Genomic DNA, 23,956 nt, shown 5'->3' on the forward strand with positions numbered 1-23,956 from the left:
TTTCAACAAGCCTTTCAAGTTGAGACCTTATCCCAGTCTGCATCTGTGTTGGAATTGTTTTTAGTTTTTTTAAAAAAAGATGTGTTAAAGATTTATTTATTTATTTTTAAAGATGTTTTAAAGATTTTTAAAGGTGTTTTGTTTTTGAGATGTTTTAAAGGTTTTTTTAGTGTTTTTGTTGGCTGCCTTTGGTCTCTTCTAGGAGCAGGGGTGGAATATACATTTAATAAATAAATAAATAATCATATCTTTAGCAGATGCTAAAAAGACAATAGAGAAGGTCCCAGTCTGATATATAATGGGATGGACTTCCAAAATGTAGGTGTCACCACAATAAAGGCCCAACTCTGACATTGTGCTGAAAGGACCTCCTGATAAGATGGTATCTACAGGATGCCCTTTCCTGCAGAACACAGTGATCGGTTGGTTATGCAGGGGGTGAGATGATCTTTTAAATATCCTGGTCTAGGGACAGGGAAGAAATTCAATTCAGTTTGCATTTAAAGCCAAATTTATCATATCCACACTTTCGGAAACAATATGAGGACCAAAACACAGCCATCCTTAAAAATTCACACGTATTCAAATTTTGCGAGGCAGTTCTCCAACCAAATAAGGTTTGCAAAAATGCATTTATTAGGCGAAATATGAATAAAAGTGAATATATTCGTGAAAGTAACATACAAGAATGCATTATATTAGGAGAAATTGCTTGCATTATTCAAAGCTGCAGACAAAAATGTGTTTATTCAAAGAAATTTGCACTAAAATGCTGAAGAATTTTCATGAGGATTTTTTAAAAAAAATTGCAAATTGCTGCAGAAATGTGGAGAACTGAATTTAAAATTGGAAAAATGAGAAACAGAGAGATCCAGAATTGACAGATCCTCCCGTCCCTACCCTGGTCCCAAACTGTATAGGGCTGAATGCACCTCTGTGGGGAGAGAGCTCCACAATTTAGAGGCTGCCACAGAGGAAGTCCTCTCCCTGGCCACCACTCACTCCCCGCACTTCTGAGGGTGGCAGAACTATCAAGACAACTCCCTTTGCAGATCTTAACCTGAGAAGATTGCTAGGGATGGAAAAGTTCTTTCAGATATTGAGAACTCAAGTCATTTGGGGCTTTAAACACAAATGTGAGCATCTTGAATTGGGCCTGGAAACAAACTGGCAACCAGTGCCCTATTTTACAGAGATGAGACTTCTAATTGAAGGTTTCTGTTTAAAGAGAAACCTTCCTGGGAAAGTAGAGCAGGTAGGGGCCTTGACATAGCAGCACCTGGGCAGTGAACTAAGCAGGCACACACAGCCACTTGGTTGCAGTCTTCCCCACTATGGGCATATGCATTGTACTTCTGTTTAAAGTATAGTATTTCTCCCTACACATGCATGTATGCATATAAATTGCAAATGTTATGCCTTCTTTTTGGGTGATGCATTTCCTCTCTTTCGCTCTCTGGCAACGCTGCCCTATCCTTAAGACCCTTTTTAACAGCAGGTTTTGGGGGCTTGAACCTGCGGCTTTCTGTATGCAAGCTATGTGCTCTACTAGTGCCACTGCTTTATGCTAGTAGGCATTTTCTGCTGTTGCCTCCATACTGCAGAATACCCTTCCCTCTGCCATAGGTGAAGCAGCAACCACCAGTTGCTTCAGACGACTTGTAAAGGCTATCTATTTGCCCAGGTGTTCTCTGAGCAGTAAGATCGGACCCTTACATGTATTTGAATCCTGTGAATTCCTGTTTTATTTATTTATACATGCTTTTATATTGTTGTTCTATTACTTTATTACATTTTTACCTGCCCTTCACCACAAGGTCCCAGAGTGGGTTATTGGTTTGATGTTGAATTTTTGTTTTAATGTCACTATTTGGCCACGTCCACGCAATGCATTTAAAGTACCATGAAACCACTTTAAACACTCATGGCTTCTCCCAAAGAATCTTGGGAAGTGTAGTTTTTTAAGGGCTCTGAGAGTTGTTAAGAGACCCCTATTCCCCTCAAAGAGCGACAATTCCCAGAGTTCCCTGAGCAGAGGGATTGACTGTTAAACCCCTCTGGAAATTGTCTACAGTTCCCAGGATCATTTGGAACTATCCATGGCTGTTTAAAGTGGTATAACAGCACTTTAAATGTATAGTGCAGGTGGAGAGTTGTTTTTATATTTATTTATTTATTATTTGATTTATATCCCACCCTTCCGCCCAGCAGGAGCCCACTTAGCCCCATACTGTGCACCACTTAGAGATTTTAAAAGATTAAGTAGTTCATAAATGTGTTTAATTAAATAAATAAATTTCTCCTTCTTAAGCACATGGATCCCACTGAGTGGTGCCTGCAGAAAGTCACTGAGCAAATGCGTATAATAAATATTACATATTAAGAACCAGTTACAACAGAATTCGTTATTTAACAGTTCATGATGCATGAGAAAAACAGCACCACCACCGACCGCCGATTAGTAGCTTTGGTCTTCAGATGGTGTGTGCATCATTTGCTACTTTAGCATCTATAATGGGCCCTGCTAATTGTTGGAAATTTTGAGATCTGATCATGAAGCTGCTGAAAAATAAATTGTATACAAGCAGCTGAGTGCTGTCAATTGCCACTCTGAAAAGCCATCGTGGAATCAACCATCACACAATAATCCCGTTTAGGAGAAGTGCAGGTTCATATGCCAAATGCAATAAATATGGGAGAGTTTATAATATGGTTGGCCACTTTTTTTCAAAGTGAGTTTTTTTCAAACCCCCCCCCCCCAGCATACTATATATGTTTTGAATGCACATGACTGTAGGGGAGGCAGTGGGGGGGGTGAGAGACCCCCAACCTTAAAGCTAAGTTTCTTTTGCCATATTGCCTTAGCGCATGGTTATGAAGCTAATGTGCAGTGCATGTGATAAGAAGCTGCCGAGCCGTGTGCTATCACGGCTACCTAAAAAGCAAATGAAACTGGCATAAATAATTGTGCTGTAGAAAGCCTTTCAGTTGCACCTTGCCTATCACTGACAATTTACATATCTTAGGAAAACCTTTGTCAGCTTCTGTCATTTCAGTACTATTATGTGCCTTTCTGGATAATTACCAGTTAATGTGAAAAAGCAGATGGGGGGGGGGAGAAAAACCTTGAAATTTCCGATAGAGAATCCTCAAACCTCTCCTCTTATCTGTGTGCAGCAGCTTCCTGATTTCAAAAGAAGTTTGAAAACCTTTGTTAGAAATGTCCCTGATTCCCAGTTTGAATGAACTGAATGACATTCAGCTGAAATTATTCAGCTTTTTTTCCCACAATTAAATTCCATTATCGTGAACTGTCAACGTAAAATGGAAGGTCTCTTAACTAATGTGTCAGTTGTTTGGTTGCATTCTCCCCCCCTCCCTCTGTGGTGCACGTTGTATAAAGCTGAGTGAAGTAGAGGGGAGGGGAAGAATAACTGTAATTTTGCATCAACACGCGGGGCATTTCTCATCCCTTCATTTAGAGCCACGTAGCAGTTTCTTCTCTGTCTTCCTCCTCCTCCTGAGAATCATGGAACATTTCAACAGAAATAAGCAGCGGAAAGGATGGCATTGAATGGTACTATTTGACCCTTCACAGTCTGCTGAGTCAGGGACTTGATTTGCTCACTGTGATTCAGCAATTCCTTGCAGGATATGGCAGCTCCAGTGCTGAAACCAACAAGGCTTTCTGTATTCGTGCAAATGGAGGAAACAGCTCTGCTCGCTATGCAAACAGAGCCTAGCCCTCCCACTGAAGCATCTAGGGAAGCTCATCAGGATGGCCACTTGTACATCACCAAAAAAATGCAGTCCCCCAAGCCTCTCTGTTTGGCTCTTCCAGGCCACAGCCTCTCTCAAAGCTATACTCCTCAACTGTTCTGTGCCATCCTTCAGTGCTTTTGCCTGGCTGGCATATGTCTTTGAACTGTGATAATGCCTCCTGCTTGCTTGGATGTAGGATGAAGAGGTGAGGATTCTCTTCACTGAATGTTTTAATTCCAGAGCGGGGAACAATGAAACAAAAAAAGAGGTGTGGGGATTGAAGGATCTGTCCACTTTGGTTCTTTCTGTTTCTCATTGTTCTGATCTGAAATTTACTTCCCCACATTTCTGCAGCAATTTACTTTTAAAAAAAATCCTCATGAAAATCCTCCAGCATTTTGGTTCAGATTGCTCCTAATAAACATACTTTTATATACAATCTTGACTGATGTACACATCAACAGTATTTTTAATTGCTGTAAACTGCCCAGAGAGCTTCAGCTATGGGGCGGTATGTAAATGTAATAAATAAATAATTTTTTGCAAGCAATTTCCCTGCAATATAATGCAGTTTGTACATTATTTTCACTAATATATTCATTGTTATGCACATTTCCCCCTAATATATGCATTTTTGTAAACACTGCTTGGTTAGAGAACTCCATCGCAAAATAAGTGCAAATTTTGAAGGATGGCTATGCTTCGCTCCTCATATCTTTCCAGAAAATGCAGCTCCAGCTTTAAATGTAAACCAGACTGCATTTATCCCTAGATGTGTGTGGCTTTGGTGTGGCTGGAATGTACCCTGGTGCACCTTGGTTCTAAAGCAACCTTTCCCAACCTTCGTGTCCCTAGATGTTGTTAAGACTACAATTCCCATCAGCCCTGCCAGCATGGCCAATGGCCAGGAATGATGGGAATTGTAGTCCAGTAACATCCCAAAGGTTAGGAAAGGCTGTACTAAATCATATTAGTTTCTCTGCCCACTTTGGTCTCTGACCCTGCCCACCACCAGCATGTAGCCTCTGGAAGGTTGCACACAAGGGAATACTGTTCTTAGTCTGAAAATGATTCCCACCCCTGGTCTACATGGACTGGCAGCAAATTTCCAGACTTTCAGAGAGGGTCTTTCCCAGCCCTACTTGCCAGGGATTGAACCTAGGCCCTTCTGCATGCAAAATATGTTCCCAAGCTACAGACTAGAACACTCTAGCCCATTGATCTTCAACCTTGGGTTCCCAGATGTTATTGGACTACAGCTTTCATCATGCTTGGCCATTGGCTAAGCTGGCTGGAGTTGATAGGAGTTGTAGTCTGGCAAAAAAAAAAAAAAATCTCGGGACCCAAGATAGAAAAACACTGCTCTAAGCCCTAAATCACACTGACCCTCATGTGACACTGAAGTGTATTTTCCTCTAAGACAAAGTATTAAGTTGCTGAACATGGGTGGCAAAGATACCTGAACACAGCTTTACATTCAGAGCTTGGAAAAGTTACTTTTTTGAACTACAACTCCCATCAGCCCAATCCAGTGGCTACGCTGGCTGGGGCTGATGGGAGTTGTAGTTTAAAAAAGTAACTTTTCCAAGCTCTGGGAAACCTGTTAAACCAAATGCGTGGTCTTCAGATTTAGCTCACGCTCTCCAAAGTGCATGCCTCACTCAGTAGCTGCAAGTTGTATGCCTGACAGAAAATTGCAGTAGGGTTGTGGTTTCTACAATTTGCCCGGCCATTTTCTGTCTGCTCTGCAATTTTCTGACTTTAGCAGGGCTGTTAAACACCTTGAGCAGGTGTCAGACTGATGCTTGTGGACCTCTACCTAATTTTCTATATCCCCCAAGCTGTTTCAAAGGAGTGTCTGTCTTGCAACATCAGGCAAACAGGGTGTCAGGTGAGGAGGAGACTCTGGTGAGAGAATAACAGCAGGAGTGAAGAAAGGGAAGCGGGGAAAGCAAAAAGTATCTTGGCTGAGCTGTAGAGAGTGACGGAGGGAGAGCCGGGAAGAAGGATACAAGAGACGCACCAGGAGTCATCGCCAAGAGGTCGAGCCTCCGACTATCCTGCGAGCCAGAATGAGAAAGAGACAGTAAAGACTACCACTCTCTGGGCAAAGCCCTGGTCTGAACAAGAAGCCTTTATAGCTCTTCCTGTTAAAGAGAGCCAAAGCTCACCAGAAGGAAAGGACCATTGCTCAGTCAGAGCAAATGTGAAGAAGTACTTTCTTTTGTCTGTTCAGAATCTTCCAACATTCAGGTTCAATTGATGCCCCTGAGCAGGAGTGTAGTCATCCAGGGTCTCGGGGGGGGAGTTAGACTCTTTACTTTTTTGGGAGCAGGTTCCCAGCAGGTTCCCTAGGTTTCCAGAATCCTACAAGCCAATCAACATGAAAGGGAAGTGTGTTTGTCATGAAGAAGAGTCTTCTAACATGCTTCCTTGTCCTTTGTTGCTGATTGGAGCCAATTAGAGTGAAAGATGTAAGTCAGCCACTGAGAAGACTCTTCTCATTAGCTAACACCCCTTTCATGTTAATTGCTTCCTAGAGACATCTGTTATTGTGGGAGAAGGCATTAACGAGGATCTCATTCTCAACCCAGCATCATAAAAGGGTGTGTGTGGCTGTGATTATCATGAAGGGACCCTTACTTTCTCCATGCCATGCATTACCAGGCACCTCCACTCCAGATGACCTGTTTATTGAGCATTCAGCCTGATTTGCTTACACAGTCTTTACACAGTGGTTGATTATATATGGTCTTTATTTGATCACTTGTTCTGATTTGTTTGTGGAATGGTTATAAAACAATGAGCAGTCATCCTACATTCATCCTGATTGGTTTGTTTTAATGTCTTATTGCTAATCATTCACAGGGATGAGGAAGACATTTGCTTCAGTTCATATTTATTTATTTGTTACGTTTATACCCCACCTTCCTTTCACCATGGAACCCAAGGTGGCATGCATATGATTCCCAGGCAGTTTCCCTTCCAGGCACTGACCAGACCCAGACCTGCTTAGCTTCAGCAAGGTGATGGCCTCATGGGCCTTCAGCCCATAGCCTGGGACCATATTTAAAGGTGAACCTCCCTAAATCACACCTTCCAAAACAATGTGAAAACCAAAACACAGCCATCCTTCAAAATTCACACTTTCCCAAATTTAGCAATTCTGTTCTTCAGTCAAGTAATCTGTAAATAAATGCATGTATAAAAATGCATGTATTAGTGATCATAACATACAAAATTGCATTATATTAGGGGAAATTCCTTTGCAAAAGTGTATATTATTATTATTATTATTATTATTATTATTATTATTATTATTATTTAGTCACTTGTTACCTAAAATGTCTCCAAGGGTAAAAAAAATAAACATAAAAACATTATACCACAGGGGGGAAATCCTATAAAAATGTTAACAGTTTCATATCACACCTATAATTCATCAATATTTATTTGTTTGTTTTAAACAATTATATACTGCTTAATTATTTGCATGTCTAAGTGGTGTACATAAAACAAACCATACATAAAAAATAAAATACATAAAATAAATAACAGAACAATGAAATCATCATAAAACCAAACATTACCTTAACAATGCCTGCTGGGACAAGAAGGTTTTAGTCATATGACTGAAGTTCAACAAGGAAGGTGCCTGTCTAATCTCAGTCAGGTGGGAGTTTGGGCCCAATACACGGAAATATCACACACACAACCTCTGCCCCCAACAGCCACAGAAAGCTTTGGCAGCACACTAACAATGCAACCAAATCACAAAGGTCTGGGATGAAAAGGTAAGTCTTAACCTGGCACCAAAAAGATATCAGTGAAGGTGCCAGGTGGAGCCTGCTGGAGAGAGCGTTCCACAGATGGGGAGCCACAGAATTTCATGCAAAGATGTCTAAGGAGAAAATCGACTAAAATGCTGATGAATTTTCATGAGGACTTTTTAAAAAAATGGCAAACGGATGTGAAAATGTAAAGAACTGAACTTCAGACCAGAAAAACGAGGAACCGAGAAAGTGAAATTAACAGTTACACCCTTCCCAAGACAGTTGTTCAAAGTGCAAAAAGTCTATTTCTTTTTAAAAGTGGATTTCTTGCACTAGGGCCATAGAACCCTTTGGGTTGGTGCAGTTAAAGTGGATTAAAGGTTTGGCATGTGATTATACCCTTCCCTCCCCCAAACAGTGACACCCCTTTCGGCTTTCTCCTTCACCCTGTAGAAAATTTCTAGTTAAGCTTGAAGCAGTGGCAGCTGGTGGCCCCCTGTCAGTGGGCCAGTGGAATCCGCTCCAGGTTTCTGTCTGAACTTTCAAGGAGCGGTCCAAGGTACTTCAGATTCAGAGACACAGTGTTCTGGGAGTAGGGATGGGGGAGAAATTCAATTCGGTTTGTATTTATCAAATTTGCACATTTCAAAACAATATGAAAGCCAAAACAGAACCATAATTCACAATTTGTACTTAAATCCCAGTTTTGCAAGGCAGTTGTTCAACCAAACAATACTTGCATATATAATGAGGAAAAGTGTATAAAAATGAATATATTAATGAAAATAATATACACAAATACATTATATTAGGAGAAATTGCTTGCAAAATGTGTACATTAGTCAAAACTGGATCCAAAAGTGTGTTTATTAGGAGAAAATTCACTAAAATGTTGAAGAATTTTCATGAGGATTTTAATTTTTGATAATGGTGCAGAAACCTGGAGAATTGAAATCCAGAGTGGAAAAATGAGAAATTGAGAGAACCAAAATTGACAGATCCTTTCATTCCTAGGATGCACCCTAAATTGTTCTGTCTTTATCTGACATATTTGCAGGTGTATTATTTCCAGCAAAAAGGTACCCATATTAAGCATTACTGAGAGCTAATCTCTCAAAATGCTGTTGGTTATAATTGCAGTAATACTGAACCTTTATCTGGACATCTCTTCTTTGCTTTCTTGCCATCTTCCTTACTTTATTGTGTGTGTGTGTGTGTTTTAAAAAACAGATCACAGTACATGCATATCTAAGTCCCACTCTTTCACTAAACATCTGTTGGGTGAAAAACAAGCTTATTCAAACAGGCTGGGGAAAGCACCTTGACTTGAAAATAAATTAAAACAATGTATCTGCCTCTGGCCAAAGAGATCAATGGATGGCTGTCATCAGTGTAAATATGGAGAAATCTATCTAATGAGATGATGTGTGCGGTTGAAATGATAAGAATAACATTATTTCAGCATATGGATTGTTCAGTTCTACTTCATTTCCTTTGTAGTTGAAGGATCATCATGCTATTTACAGGAATTAAAGATAATTAAAAAGTTTAAAGTGAGGAAGCAAAGTGTGTAGGCTGAAAATACAGATTAGGATATGTCTGCACCAGAGCCTCCGTGATCCATAGAATTACATTCATTCAGTTTTGTATACCACTTTTCTTCTGTTTCATTTGATTATATTCCCCTGAAACCTGTTTCATGAACCCCAAGGGAGTTTAGACTTATGTTTTTCTCAGCCTTTTTCTTGGTGGGATCAGTTTGTGATAATGATGTGGCAAAGTCCAAAAATGGAGAGATTCACATTCTGGATTTCATGGATCCCTCCCCCTCCCATAATCATTTGGGATTGCATTCTTACCCTTCTCCTCCAATCCTAAATAGATATATATGGTTCCAGGGTATTGCCTGAAAGCACACGAGGCTACCACCTGGGCACCACATGTACACTGCCTTATGTTCTAACACAGAAGAAATGTGAAATATAAATGCAAGAGAGTTATATGCACATAATTGTCAAGGGATACTATGGATCATGGGAAATATAGCTCTTGTGGTTCCCATCCTCCAGATATGCTGTTTTTAGTGTGCTCAGCTGCATCTAAGGACACTGGGAACCATGGGAACTATTCATCACATAGTTTGCAACATCTCTAGATGCACGTTTCTGGCATCATCCAGGCCCTGTCATTTGTTAGTAGTTAGTAGTTGTTAGTAGACCCCTATTCTTCTTATTCTTCTTATTCTTCTTCATCATCAAATTTATATCTTCCTCCCAGTAGGAGCTACAACTCCCAGAGTTCCCTGGTAAAAGGGATTATTTGTTAAACCACTCTGAGAATGGTAGCTCTGAGAAAGGAATAGGGGAACAGGAGTCTCCTAAAAACTCACAGCACCACTTAACAAATGACAGTTCCCAGGATTCTTTGGGGGGGGAATGTCATGTCTGTTTAAAGTGGTATAATACTGCTTTAAATGTGTAGTGCAGTTGTGGCCTAAGTTACCAGTTAGCAATGATAGCTAAGTAGTAGCTTCAGACCACACACCACCCCCTGCTGCATAACCTCTTATTGAATATTAATAGTATGCCAACAGATGAATTCAAGACATTTTCAAGTGTTCTTCAGCTTTGGGTCCTCAGACGTTGATGGACCTCAACCCCCATCATCCCTGACCATTGACCATGCTGTCTGGGGACGATGGGACTTGTAGTCCTTGGGGACCCAAGGTTGAAGAACAGTGATTTACAACATTCTGTTCACAATGGGCACAATTCCATCCAGCCCATTGCTTTTTCCAGTTGCTCTTCAGTCCACAGGGCAACAGAATCCCTTGTCATCCTTGTAGCCAAATACCCTACCAAAAGATTCCTCAGCATGTTTCTAATCTGGGTTGTAATCACTTGTGTGAAAGAGACTGCACCTCTTTTGGGGCAGGCACTTAACAATCTATTATATTGTAATTAAACTGGGCTGTGTTTACACTGCCTGATGATAATGCATAAAGATTAATTTACCTTTCCGTCACTGTTGCGAGAATGTACCGCAAAACCATCCCATTAAAACACAGTGGTAGTAGCAGCAATAAAATCCTCCAATTATTTTATATTGCCCTAAAGTCTATCTTAATCCATCATTTTATACATGGTTATCTTCATTTATTGCTGTGCCATCTATTTATGTAAAGGCAATTATTGCAAATTATTTTGTGTATGTTTTAAACAAGACTCTGATATTTTTCCCATCAAGAAAACAATCCTCAAATAGCATTCTATTTGCAGTTTTCCCCTCTTGCGGACCCCGATAGATGGGAGCTTTGTTTATTCATCCTCAAAGCCTGACAGCATAGGTAATCCTCGCCAAGGAATGTTGCTACATTGGTTTTGACTTCAAGGGATTGTACCATGATGCAATTTAAATTGGATCTTCAGAATGCCTGTCCAATTGAAAATTAAAGGTAAGGGATGCCAAGAGCCCGTCTTCCCTCTCATGCATGGAGAAAGAGGGTAGGTGTCCATCACACAGCAAAAGAGAAGCCAATCTGTTGCAGCAACCAGGTTTTCATTTCCCTAGAGAGATGGAGAGATTTGCACGTTCAGCAGAAATGGAAATAATTCTTCTCTCCTTTTACAAGGTCAGAGTTTGCCTTTTTGCATACAAGTGTCACTCCTGTTTGGCTTTGTGTGAGAGCATGCCCCCTCCCCACGTACATTGCCAGAATGAAGCAGGAACTCTGCCGGCAGGTTCTTTGTGTACTACCATGGTAACATTTGAAAGCACAGAACCATGTGGTAGGGATGTGCTAGATTGCTGTCCAACACAGATTTGGTACTGTGTTTATTAATCTGCAATTTATACAATTGCAGATTGGACTTTTATGAAGCAATTTACTGTGGCTATTTCCATTTTTTTAAAAAAATCCACCTCTGAAATATTGATCTTAAGAACAATAATTTATTAATATTTCATTTCATTTATCAATATTTCCTTTCAAGATATCAATATTAGTATCAATATTTTTTTTGCAAGGGTAAAAAAAAGGAGCAGTAAAAGCAATGGCTTGTGGACAAAGAACAAACTCAAATTGATAGCAGCCTGTTAGGTCAAAGGAATGTTTTTGAACAGGCACCAGCTGATGGATCCCATCCCTACTGTGTGGGCAAGGTCAATAGGTTTGGGAGTTATTCCTCTCCAACTGCTGACTCCATCTTGTCTGAGAGATCATCAGGTGGGGAGGAAATGTATTATTAGCCCTTCCCACATCCTTCCAATTGTTCATGTGGCAACAGGGATGGCTGGTGCCCATTGGGGCTGGTGGGGCAGAAGGCAGGGAGATGGAGGCTGACTGAGGTCAGACTGAAGTTAGTGGGGTGGTGCCCTAATGGACCAGCCTCCACTGCATGGAAGTGTGGGAACAACCCACACAGAAATGCCACCCACAGTCCAGTGCTAAGGTACCTAAGTTTCCATGTTTTGTGTTTCTGATTTGGATCTAAATCATGGTATTAGATCTTGGCCTCCAGGTCTTAGCCTGTAGCTCACAACCTGAGATGTAGCAGCTAAGTGACTGAGGAGCAGGAATGGAGGAGAGATTTGACTTTGTTTGCATTGTAATGAGAAGCTACCTAATTCACATTTCTTGAACCAATATGTGAACTGAGAACACAGCTATCCTTCGAGATTTGCACTTCTCTGAATTTTGTGATAGTTCACCAACCAAACAGTATGTGCTGAAATGCATGTCTTAGGTGAAAATGTGAATACAAAGGGCATAAATTAGTAAAAATAACATAACAAAATATTAGGGAAAATTGTTTACAAAAATGTGTATACGAGTCAAAACTGCATACAAGGAGAAATTTGCATTAAAATGCTGATGAACTTTCATGATTCACAGAGAGCTGTGGGATTGTAGAGAGCTGAACTTAAAATAGGAAAAATGAGAAACTGAGAAAAACCTGGGACACATTCACACCATACATTTATTCCACTATTACGCCCTGTAAACAGTCATGGCTTCCCCCTCCCAAAGAATCCTGGGAAATACAGTTTGTGAATGATGCTGAGAGCTGTTAGGAGACGCCCTATTCTCCTCACAGAGCTACAGTTCTCAGAGTGGTTTAACAGTCAGTCCCTCTTCCCAGAGAACTCTGAAAATTGAAGTTCACTGTGAGGGGAATTAGGATCTCCTAACAACTCTCAGAGGAAGGCAATGGTAAACCACCTCTGAATACCTCTTACCATGAAAACTCTATTCATACCATAGGGCCACCATAATTCGGAATTGACTTGAAGGCAGTCCATTTTCCATTTTCCCAACAACTCTCAACACCCTTCACAAACTACTCTTCCCAGGATTCTTGGGGGGAAGTCATAACTGTGGAATAATTGTGGAATAAATGTATGGTGTGAATGCAGGACTAAATAGGCAGATTTGTCCGTTGTTATTGAGGAGCAAACCTCAACCTCAACCTCAACCTGATAGCAACCACAACCTGATACAAAGGGGGAGGGTTGATCTGCTCTACCCATTATGGAGAGAGATATCAGTCAGCCTTCTCACCAAGACTCTCCCACATCTTGCAAAATCAGGTGCTATTTCCTGTTGACTGGGAAAGGTTGCTTGAATGTGTCCCCATTCAAAGACACATTCCTAATATGAAACAACCTGATGTTAATGTGTGGATCAAAACTTTGCTGTCCTCCATATTTGACACTTCTCTGAATGTTGCAACACTCAGCAGTTTAAAAATATCAAAATACATATCAAAAGACATATTTGAGATAAAATGCATATTAGAACACACATTAAAATATAAAAATATTTCAATAAGGACATTTTTGAGAGGATTAAAATGCAGATTAATGTAAAAACAGAACAGAATTATGGGTAAAGTGACATGGACCAGAACTAGATTTGTTCATTTTGCCTACATATATACATATATAAATATAACTCTTGTCTTGTTTTTATCTTTATAGGTAATGCATTTTTATTATCGTCCATGAACAAAGCACTTGACAGCTACTTCTCCTTTGCCTTCCATGTATTCCCTTCAATTTTTTCCCCCAATTTAAGGAACTCATTTGAAAATATTCAGGAGCCCTCAAGTAGCTCTTCTATAATCCTGTCATTTGTTCTCTGCTCTCTCCCCTTATAAATGTATTTCTGAGTGAAACGGCCTTTAAGTTTTGAAGTGTTCTTTAGGGGGTTAAAAAAAATTCCTGATGAACAATTGCCTTGAGTGGCATAATGGTGATTGGCAAAGAGGCAAAACCGCACAATAGTGGCTGATTGTGAAGCTGCGTTTATCCTAACAGTCCAAACTTCATTAGCCAGCCATTAGCAAGTTTGCGGGCAAAGGGTTTGTATTTCTCCAGAATATGGGGAAACAGTGATTGATTGGACTGGATTCCATGCCAGTTGGCAGTAGACATTTTCACACTTCAAGCAAAAGTCAACATTATACCCTCTCCTGTTTTGGACTTGATTTTTTAAAAAAAAAAACAACACACAGGGATGGTTGTTTGAAACAAGAGATCATCGTCCTGGAATCAGCGCCTCTGAGCAATTCCTTAGTCATGTTTCATGGTATGCCCACTGAAATGGTGTCAATTGCACCTGAAAGTGAATGAAAGCCTTGTGACATTGGAATTTTCTTCCACCCTTTTCAAGTGTTAACATGTGATAGTAAATAAAGGGCGGATTTGACTATGGAAAAAACTTATTTTATATATGAGGTTACAGACATAACACCAGCCAACTATTTTCCACAAAGGTCTGTGATGATGTATTGTTAAGGCGTGGCAGCGCTTATACTTTGGAACTTTCTGCTTATTGACATCAGGCAGGCACTTTCACTGTATTCTTATCAGCACCTGCTTGAAACAATGTTGTTTAGGCAAGACTATCCAGTCACACAGATGGTGATGTGTTTTTGACCTTTTTTGTTTAGTGTACTGTTATTTTAACTGTTTTTTTAAAAAAATCTTTTACTTGTTTGTAATTGTTTTTACTGATAATTTTAATGTTTCTTGTAAATTGCTTCAAGTTTTTTTTACAATCAAGCAGTATATAAATTTTATTAAATACACAAATAAAAATAAAATAAATGGAAGTGACCTGACCTGATTGCTCTCTCCCCATCACCTCTCATTCTCTCTATATCATTTTTCTGTTTATTTTACGCTTTCATTGATTGCTGAAGCACTTAAACTCTCTTCTTCCTCCCCCCCCATTATTATAAGGGTTGCAACATCTCAGCAATACATCACTTAATCATTTTTTAAAAATCCACTTATGTCCAAATTTAATGGATAGGTTAATTGACTAGAGCTCATATGAATGGATTCAATATTTTTAATCTGATTGTATCCATTACCACCATCACCACCACCACTGTATTTATGTAATGCTTTAGGGTGCTCACAGAGCTCCACATACTTTCTTTCAGTAACCCTTACAACATCCTGACAAGGTAGATCAGAATTGTCTCTCCCTATTGCAAGAGGAGTTAGGTGAGTAAGCCAAGGCTGACAAGCCAACACTTGCCAAAGGATGCATAGTGAGTTTCTGTCTGATACGAGATTTGAACTGGGATTTTTATGGTCCACAGTTTAGCCATTATAAGACACCAGCCTAAATTATTTTATTTATTTAATTCATATATTTACATGCCACTCAATACCAAAAGACCCTCTAAGTTGGTTCCAAAAATAAGAAATACAACTTATTACAAAACAATTAAATTGGAAAAAAAACCTTGTGATACCAAATAAAACAATAGCAAAAAAATAGCAGCACATTTTGAAAACAGCTTAAAAGGTAGGGATCCCTTCCTTCTTCACCCTTCATTTTGCCAAGGCATGTCCTGACTCACAATATGCAGCATTCATCCACACATCGCACCCAGTTTCTGTCTTACATCTACTCCTAACCAATTTCCTTACTGCATCAACACAAGTAATGCATTGCTCACTACTTGTCCAGCATTGCTCATCCCATTCTACTCCTGCACCTCCACCGGTGCAAATGCCCCATTCACCCAATCACTCCAATATCTCCCTCTCAATCACCAAACCACAATCACCAGTCACTCCATCCACTCTACAGAAAACATACTAGAAAAACACCAGGCAACTATGGCCACATCCACAGCATGGGTTGCTTTCAACCAAGTCCTACTCAGAGTAGACCCATTGAAATTAATGAACTTAAGTTAGTCATGCCTGTTAACTTCAATGAGTCTATTTTGAGTAGCACAAACATTTACTACTACCCGATACATTTACTGCACTATGATATCACTTTAGCAGTCATGGCTTACCCCAAAAAATCCTGGGAACTGAAGTTTGCTAAGGGTAATGAGAGGTGCTATTCCTCTAACAGAGCTATAATTCCTAGCATGGTTTAACAATCAATCCCTCTTCCCACGGACCACTGGAAATACTGAGAATTATAGTTCCGTGAGGGGATAAGGCATTTCCTAAAAACACTCAGCACTCTTAACAAACTAAAGTTCCCAGGATTCTTCAGGGTGAAGCCACGACTGTTAAAGTGGTATCCAACTGCTTTAAATGTATAATGCAGATGTGGCATAAACCAAACAGTGGTCCCTTCAGCTTCATTCAGGTGGTCCACGCCATGTCTGTGGATTTTTGGTTGAAGATGGGAGATCAGCACATCCCTCACATTAAATGCTCGTATTTATTTTTAATTGTGTTTTAATTGCTTCTTTTATTTCTCATATTGTATTTTACTGTATTACGATTTGAATTCTATGGAATACATAGAATGTAATATAAGAATTAAAAGAAGCAATACAAATACATTTATAAGTCATATAGCATCTAGCACAGTGCAATACAATGGCTACAAAAGACAGAAAAATAATAATAATTAAGTAGCCTGCTAAGACCTTCAGCCATGTTCAAGTAGTCCATGGGAAAAAGAGTTTGGGACCCACTGACCCGTATGCTACCTATACGTCATTCTGCTACATGTGTAGACTGGGTTTTAAACTGCAACTGGAGCCCCTGATCCTAGTTCTCTGTTTTGTTGTGTGTTTCATAATGAGAGAGGACGATTGTCCTGTGGATAATTTCTATGGCCGGGGTTAAAGATGGAGCAGATCATTAACTGATGAGTGGCTTTATGGAGGAAAAACAAAATGGCCACCCTCAGCATATACAGTGATGTGATAAAGATGTAGTAAATGTCCAGGAATTAGCAGAAATGCAATTTGATAACGTAGCTGAAATACATTCAATGTGTAGACTCCCTTCCTTGGCTCTTAGCTCTAACTTTATAGCATTCTGCAACTGAAGTAGTCCATAACAGGGCACGCGTTTTGGAAATGCTATCATAAATTCAGCTCTCGTTTAGTTCAGATTCATTGCCACTTGGTTCCTTTACTGTTGGCTGGCCTTTTATGCCTCAGTACTCTAGGAAGAGGAAAATGCTTTGTTTGCACTAGATCCAATATGAAAAAACAAAACTCTCCCTGACATTTAAACTTTTAGTACCAGTTTGCCTACAGTGTTAATATTGCTGAAATGGCTTACACAGATTAAAACAGCCTACAGTATATATAATGCAAAATATGAACATAACATATTTGCTGATTCAAACACTTGAAGGAATTATTACCACTGAGATATTTAAGGTCACCTTTACAAATCCAATAAATCAGAGGCACATCACATAAAGAGACTTGGAAGCCGGGAATGGCAGGAACTGAAATTCTGCTCACCACAAAGACAGAGCATATGGAGAAGATAACAGAAGGGGGCCGGCAAAATGATCAGGGAATAAAGCATCATTTTATATGAAAAGGCTTGAAACAGTTTGAGCTTATTAGTTCAAGAGAGGTGGTAGGGGGTGGTAGGTTTACTTTATTTTTAGTTTTGCATTTATATTTCATCTTTTCTCCAAGGAGCTCAAGTTGGCATACAACATTCTTCCCCTCTCCAGCTGACAGGCTCGAGGCGAGCTGGTCGTGGAAACGATCCTAACACAGCTGCACTGGCTGCTTGCACATTTGGAACCCAGATTCAAAGCGTTGGTTTTACTTTTAAAGCCCCGAATGGCTCAGGACCCCCAATATCTCTTGCAAGCGTCTCTCTCAGACCCTTCAATTGTCCTCTGAGGCCTTTTGAGGGAGCTTTAAATTGGGGCTTTAAACCCTTAACAAACATGCAGCAAGGTGGGGAAAGGAGAGATCATCAGCTGGTGAGTGGATGGTTCAGTCCTGCTGGGTGCTGCTTCCACAGTGCGTTCCCTGATGGAGTATGTGCATGGCGAAACAGACCCCTGAAGCCATCAGGACTGAACTCTCTGCTCACTGTGCTTTAGGAAAATAAAGATTGTGATTGGCCGTGATATCCAGAGATGACTGGCCAGAACAGAAAATGGACAGAAACAACAAGCCCTGTTGCAAACAGCTCTGTGCTGCTCTTTGCAGAGGCTGCCACCCGCCTCACCTTCTTCTTCCTTGTTGTTCTGCCTCTTGACAGCCCTGGATCACCCTGGGTGGGATGACCAGACTCAGGGCGATCCAGGACTATCTCAACCTGATGTGGCCACAACCTGGATCCTCCAGAATTGGCCCCATTTGGTTTGGGATCTGGGCTTCAGCCAGATCCAGTGCACAGGCCTACATAACACTCAATCACACCTCTATATCAGTAGCAAGGTATGTTTCCTGCAGTTACAGCTCAGTGGAGTATTTCCCAGTGAAGCCAGAAAAACACATTTTTCTCCCATTCCTCAAAGCAGTGACACAAAGAAAACTAGATGATTAGAGATCAAGATTCATTTCCCCCCCCAACTGGGCCTAATTTTCCTGCTAAGTCTGATCTCTACAGAAACCCTGTAAACACATCCAGAAGCCCTTGAAACAGAAAAACCTCACTGAGCATGCACAGCTCAAGGCATTCCTGCCTTCTTTGATTAAAAGGCCATATCCCAGAGTTACATAAATACTAAAAAAAAAAAAGTTCACAAATCCTCAGTGGTTTCCCCCATCCTCTCCTTCACAAGTTGCTGGTTGAAATTTCCTGCGTTGAACAGGGGATTGGACTCGATGGCTTTATAAGCCCTTTCCAACTCTACGATTCTGTGAAATCTGATTATCTGCCTAAAAATGCCTTGGGAGGGCAAACATGACTCCATCACTGAATACCTTATGGTCCCCACTTAATAATCTATGAATTAAAATCAATGGATGCACAATGCCTCCATTGTGAAAAATCAGGTAGAATTAAATCGGTCAGAGTCATTGTAGTCTACTGGTTAGAGTATTGGACTAGGATCTGGGAGAACCAGGTTCAAATCCACACTCAGTCATGAGGCTCACTGACTGACTTTGGGCCAGTCATGGTCTCTCAGCCTAACCTATCTCACAGGGTTGTTGTAAGAAACATGTATGCCATCTTGAGCTCCTTGGAGGAAGTGTTAGGCTAGGCTAGCTTTAGGCTTATAAAATATATATATCACTTCCCCCCCAAAAAAGTCTGGAAGCAGTTTCCAACCAAGTAAACATACAATGATAAAATCACATAAACACATTAAGAACAAATTTAACAATGTCATATTATAGATGTCCACCTACCTAGGAAACAAAAACATCTTTGCCCTGAACTGAAATGATGACAAGATTGGCTCCAGTGGGCCTCCCTGGGAGAGTATTCCATAATTGGGGGAGGGGAACGAACCAACGAACCAACGAACCATTTTGGGTCTGATGGGACTAGAATGAGCCTCTACTGAACTCGAGGTGGAATTCAAGCATTTATTTTTTTATTTAACTAATTTATAAACCACTTCACAGCCTGAGGCAAGCAGTGTACAGAATAAAAATGAAATACATATGCTACTCACAATTAAAATGATTAATTTAAACTCTAGAAACAATGAAGCCATTCCTACAAACTCTAAAAACCTTTAAACCATAGACGCAGAGCAAAGGTGTGCATCTAACAGCGTTGGCCCCCCTTGCTTTTTGAATGCTTACCCCACCCTCAAGAGGACACACCTCAGAATTAATACAAAATGACTGAGCAGATCATCATTTCATGCGAGAATACTCTGCTCCTGTGATTTGCACAAAGCCAGTTCTACGTGGGAGTTATTTAGAAAACACTGGACCGCCTCAAGAATCCTTAAAGGATAATCGGAGGGAGGGGACAACTGGTAGGATATGGTGGTTATTTCATTAGTAGGCATTAAAGCCCAAAACTGAGGTAAGCATTCTGTGGTCTCCCAGTATTTCTGCTTGACACATGATCTTTTTCTCTTCCTGACTCCTTCTGATAAAGCCTGTAATAGTGCATTTCAATTGGCAGTGCATAATACTTTCAGCTGCTCATGTTCCTTGATATTGCTAAGCCTGCTTGTTGTTGTATAGAAATGTTGGATGCCCTGCTGAGCGTCTCTTCTTTATTTTCTACTAGGATGGCAACGTTAATCCTGAAATATTCTGGAGATTCAGTTTTAGCTGTTGGGCAAAGGAGGTTGAAAGCTGGGCTTTAAACAGATTTATACACGGAGTCTGCCGGTTCTGACCCAATCGAGCTTTGCCCACAACAGACCGCTTCTTGCACTGGGTGCCCACTTATGCCAAAGCCGCTCATGCATTTTTTTTAAAAAAAGCCTAATTATATGCAAAATATATTATGCTGTGCATATAATATTATGCTATGCATATATAATATGTATAAAAGAATGAAGTCTCACATGGTACTGTACTTCTGAAGCATAATTAAGTATTAATATCTAAGTATGTCTATCCAGTTATATGCATTGTTATATGTATCTGCTTATGTGCTGGTTACTATAGGAAACCTGAAGTGTAGAAGTGTGTAATATGCATACAATATATATATAATAATGCATATGACAAATAAGAATTGGCTGTATATTTAGGAGAACCTGTAAAAAAAGAGAGAGGTGCTTTTGCCTAGATTGGAGTAGTGTGCCAGTTGCCCCTATTCTTGGGAAGGTCTGATCTGGCTATGGTGATGCACACGTTAGTTACTTCCAGACTGGATTATTGCAATACCTTCTATGTGGGGCTGCCTTTGACAAGCCTCTGGGAACTTCAGGTGGTGTGGAATGCAGCAGCAAGGATGTTAGTGGGTGCTCACTAGGGATGGAATGATCTGCCAGTTTTGGTTGTCTCAGATTCTCATTCTTCTAATCTTACATTCAGTTCTCCACATTTCTGCAGAAGTTTGTGATTTTTTTAAAAAAAAATCCTCATGAAAATTCTTCAGCATTTTAATGAACACGTTTTTGTACGCAGTTTTGAATAATGTACACATTTTTGCAAGCAATTTATCCTAATATAATGAATTTTTGTATGTTTTTTCACTAATATATTCATTTTGTGCACCCTTCCCCCTAATATATGTACTTTTGTTAACATTGCTTAGTTGGAGAACTGCATTGCAAAGGTTGGGTAAGTGCAAATTTTGAAGGATGGCTGTGTTTCAGTTCTCATATTGCTACAGAAAGTGTGAATTTGATACGTTTGGCTTAAGATGCGAACTGAATTGAATTTCTCGCCTATCCCTAATGCTCCCTCACACGTAGGAGCACATTGCACCCATTTTACAACAGCTGCCAATTTGTTCCAGGGTAGAAAGCAAAGTGTTGGCAGGTACTACAAAAGCTTTAAACAGCTTGGGTCCAGATTATGTAGGAATACGAATAGAGAAGGAATTCAGTGTTGTTTGCATTTTAATGAAAAGCTACCTAATTCACCCTTCTTCAGGCAAATATGAGAACCAAAACAGAGCTGTCTTTTGAAATTTCCACTTCTCCAAATTTTAACATACAAATTTGTACTGGGGAAAATTGCTTGCAAAAATGTGTATATTAGTCAAAACTGTATACAGAAATGTGTTTCTTTGGAGAATTTTACACAACAATGCCGACTCATTCTCTCCTGACTAATTTGGCTGCAGACATGTGGAGTAGTGAATTTAAGTTTGGAAAAATGAGACACTGAAATTGATCAATTTGTCCGTCCCTATCTAGAAGATGCTCTCCTTCCCATGCTCAGCTAGGAAGCATCTCTGTTTGAGTTCCAGTAGTGGCAGAGGCAAGGCTTGGTGGGATGTGGGAGGAGGTTTTCTTTGTGAAGTACCTACCTTGTAAAACCTCCTACCTTGGAAGATCCCCATTGTCTCTCTCCTTGCTTTCTGCCTCCTGGCCAAGATTTTTTTTTTTTTTTTAATCCAGCAGGCACTAGAACTGCTAGGTCCAGGATTATTTTATGGCCACACCTGTTTTTTTGAAGATTGATATGTGCTGTGGCTATCTCTGCATTTCATGCTGTTGATTGTTGTTGTTGGCTGTTAATTTGTTGGATATTTAATTTTTTTCAATTAAAAAACCCTGTTGTAAACATCCTTGAGCACTGCAAATGCAACAAAATGCTGAGATATAACTATTTCGTAATAAATAATAAAGCAGCAGAAGCAGCAATGATAGCAAAACCATAAAATTCAGCAGAGCAGATAAAGGCTGCAATCCAATACATGTCTACTCAGATGTGAGCTCCACTGGGTTCAGTGGGACTTACTCCCAGGTAAGTGGGTATTGGGTTGCAGCCAAAATAATCACTGAGGCTAACTGACATTACGCATTGAAATGCTCAAGCAATAAAGAGATGCCTTCTGCTGGGGCTGAAGTGACATCCAAGCTGACACCAGACGATCCTCTCTGGGGTGGGGATTCTACAGATGTGAGCATCATGTTGAAAAAAATGGCCCTCCGTCAAGTCACTCATCACTCTCCTAATTTTAGATGGCAAGGTGACATGGAAGAGGGCTTCAGGTGATGACAGCAGAATTTGGTCAGGCTGGTGTGGTATGTGCTATTCAGTTTACAGGTGTGCCCTTAAAAAAAGGCCCTTAAATAAAATCTTAGGACTATGTCCAAAAAACAGAGTGTAGAGAGGGACCACAAGATGCTGAAATACTTGGCTCTTGCCAACACTTCTTCAGAAGTTTGGAGGGAGGGGGGAAAAGAAGGCTGCAATCCACACTGACCTGGGTGTAAGCCTCACTGAACTCAGTGGGGCTTGCTTATGAGTAGACATAATAGTAATAATATTTATATCCCGCCCTTCCTCACAGTAGGAATCCAGGGCGGCAAACAAAAGCACTAAAAACACTTTAAAACACCATAAAAACAGACTTTAAAAGATATTACAACAAAACATATTTTAAAAGACCTTTTTTTAAAAAAAAGCTTTAAAAACATATTAAAGCAATTCTAACAAAGACACAGACTGGGATAAGGTATCTACTTAAAAGGCTTGTTGAAAGAGGAAGGTCTTCAGTAGGTCCTGAAAAGGGAACAGAGATGGCACATGTCTAATATTTAAGGGGAGGGAATTCCACAGGGTAGGTGCTGCCACACTAAAGGTCTACTTCCTATGTTGTGCAGAACGAACCTCCTGATAAGATGGTATCTGCAGGAGGCCCTCACCTGCAGAGTGCAGTGATCGACTGGGTATCTAAGGGATAAGACGGTCTTTCAGGTATCCTGGGCCCAAGCTGTATAGGGCTTTGTAGCCCGGTAGCTAATAGGTAGCCAGTGCAATTCATTCAGCAGCAGGATGACATGTTGGCAGTACCATGCCCCAGTGAGCAGTCTTACTGCCGCATTTTGCACCAGCTACAGCTTCTGGAGCAACCTCAAGGGCAGCCCCACATAGAACGCATTACAGTAATCCAGCTTGGAGGTTACCAGTGCATGGACAACAGTGGTCAGGCTATCCCAGTTCAGAAATGGCCACAGCTATTTTACCAGCTGAAGCTGATAAAAGGCACTCCTGGCCACGGAGGTCACCTGGGCCTCTAGTGACAAAGATGGATCCAGGAGCACCCCCAGATTATGGACCTGCTCTTTCAGAGGGAGTACAACTTCATCCAAAGCAGTCAACTGACCAATTTGGGAACCTCCAACCCACAGCTCTTTCATATTGCTAGGATTCAGACTCAGTTTACTGGCCCTCATCCAGCCCACCACCAAGTCCAGGCATCGGTCCAGGGCTTGCACAGCCTCTCCCTATTCAGTTGTTACAGAGAAATAGAGCTGGGTATTATTTAGTTTCATTTCATTTTAGTTTCATTTCTGCTTGCTGCTGACACCTCACCCCAAATCGAATGGTGGGTGGAGCCAAAAGGAAAAGTGGGCAGATCAGTGTTCACTTTTTACAGTAGGCTAGTGTACACACCCCTCTCCATCCCCCTTCCCAGCAAGCAAGAGGTCTTTCAGAGTTCAACGACACATTTCGGGCGGGAAAAACACTTGGAGTGTGAAGTTAAGGGTGGTGGGTCCTCCTCATTCATTGGAGGTATTTAAGCAAAGGCTGAATGATCATCTACCAGGGATCCTGTAACTGCAAGAC

The sequence above is a fragment of the Rhineura floridana genome, chromosome 16 (assembly GCF_030035675.1).
Source record: "Rhineura floridana isolate rRhiFlo1 chromosome 16, rRhiFlo1.hap2, whole genome shotgun sequence".
Lineage (NCBI taxonomy): Eukaryota > Metazoa > Chordata > Lepidosauria > Squamata > Rhineuridae > Rhineura > Rhineura floridana.